Source organism: Benincasa hispida, chromosome 5 (genome assembly GCF_027475165.1).
Source record: "Benincasa hispida cultivar pf3 chromosome 5, pf3_genome.v1.1, whole genome shotgun sequence".
Classification (NCBI taxonomy): Eukaryota; Viridiplantae; Streptophyta; class Magnoliopsida; order Cucurbitales; family Cucurbitaceae; genus Benincasa; species Benincasa hispida.
In genome coordinates, this window is record NC_143482.1 from 2,032,542 (window position 1) to 2,034,884 (window position 2,343).

Sequence of the window (2,343 nt, forward strand, 5' to 3'; positions counted from 1 at the left end):
TTTGAAAAAGATAACGAAATTTGCTCACGAAGTGTATACTGCCCATCGCATAACAAAATGAGAGACTATACAATAGCTCAAAGTTTCTAAACAATCGTATACACGCGTGCCTCTTTCTAAACGATCACATAAGTTTTTATAAACAATCGTTTAGCGCCTAAGTGATTACTAAACGATTGTCTATACGATCGCAACCTATTTAATACACAATCATGTACTTTCTTCTAAACGATCAAGCATTGTCTATACAATAGACCTGCCTTCTCCCACTTGCTTTGTCGTTGTATACGATCTTCCATCCTCCTTCCCTCTACCAAATTCCAACAGAGCCCACACTTTGGATTCTTACACCGAGAATACTGAGGGTTCTAAGTGGTGGTGTCATCTCATTATCGTGTTCATGAGTAGACGATCGGGTAATTTAGTGAACGATTGGCTTGGGCGTTCCAGCGAGAGTGAGAGAAGAAGTTCATTGGTGAGAATGAGATTTTCGGTGAAGAAAGGCTCTTCAATTAGTATGTTTTCTTGTTCTCTTGTTATTTATTTCTAAAACCATGCTGGTAATTTGTTGTTTATTGCATAACTTGTCTGTTAGATTGTAAATATGAAAATTCTATCACAATGTATTTGGAACGATCTGCTTCTGCTCAGAGGTACTCTTGTATACGAGTTCCTTCAAATTTCTGTAAAGTGTCTGATTGAATGTAAAGATACTCTCAACTTTTCGGTGAATAAAGTGTTTATTTTGAAAGATGGTGTTGAGATTTGTTCAGAAAAACTGGAATAATTTGTATGTGCTAAGGCCGTTAGCAACAAATTCCCTCCATAACACAGAAATGTTTAAAACAGTTGAAACTCAAAGAAAAAGGCAATGCATTTCTCAGAGTATCTATCTTTGGCACTTGAGACTTGGTCACATTAATCTCAATAGGATTGAGAGACTAGCTAAAAGTGGACTTCTAAACAAGTTAGAAGATGTCTCTTTACCGTCGTTTGAGTCATGTCTCGAAGGAAAAATAACAAAAATATATTTTTCTGGAAAAGGTTGTCGAGTCAAAGAAACCTTAAAGCTTGTGCATTTGAACCTCTGTAGACCGATGAGTGTTAAAGCACGGGAAGGTTATAAATATTTCATTAGCTTTATAGAAGATTATTCAAGGTATGATTATATTTACCTAATTCATTTTATGTCTAAAGCTCTTGAAAAGTTCAAGGAATTTAAGACCGAGGTTAAGAACCAATTAGGTAAATCTATTAAGACACTTCGATCAGATCGAGGTGGGGAATATTTGGACTTGAAATTCCAGGACTATATGATAAAACATGGGATTCAGTCACAACTCTCTGCACCAAGAACGCCTCAGCAGAACAGTGTATCTGAACGGAGAAAAAGAACCTTGTTAGATATGGTTCGGTCCATAATGAGTTATACTCAGTTGCCTAACTCATTCTAGGGGTATGCAGCAGAAACTGCAACTTACATTTTGAATAACGTTCCCTCTAAGAGTGTTTCAGAAACACCTTATGAGTTATGGATAGGACATAAAGCTAGTTTATGTCATTTTCGAATCTAAGGTTGTCTGACACACTTGTTGGTGCAAAATCCTAAGAAATTAGAACATCATTCAAAATTATGCCTATTTGTAGGTTACCCTAAAGGAACGAGAGGTGGTCAGTTTTATGATCCTCAAAATAATAAGGTAATTGTATCGACAAATGCCACATTCCTATAGGAAGATCACATTCGAGATCATAAACCTCGCATTAATGCTACAGACAAATCAACAAAAGTTGTTGATCAGCCTTGCTCATCAACAAGAGTTGTAGATAGATCAAGGACGTCTAGTCAATCACATCCTATTCAAGAGTTGAAAGAGCCTCGACGTAGTGGGAGGGTTGTGAGACAGCCTGACCGCTATATAGGTTTAACTGAAACCGAAATCAACATACCTGATGATGGCTTAGAGAATCCATTAACATATAAACAAGCAATGGATGATGTTGATCGAGGTCAGTGGATCAAAGCCATGGACCTTGAAATAAAGTCTATGTACTTTAATTCAGTCTGGGAACTTGTAGATAAACCTGATGAGTAAGTTCTATCGGTTGTAAGTGGATCTACAAGCGTTAAAGAGAAAGTACAGGCCTATAAAGCCTGGTTAGTAGCAAAAGGTTATACCCAGGTTGAGGGGTGGACTATGAAGAAACCTTCTCACCTGTTGCTATGATCAAATTAATCAAGATACTCTTGTCCATTGCCACTTTTTATAATTATGAAATTTGGCAAATTGATGTCAAGACTGCCTTTCTAAATGGAGATCTTGAAGAGAGTATTTATATGGT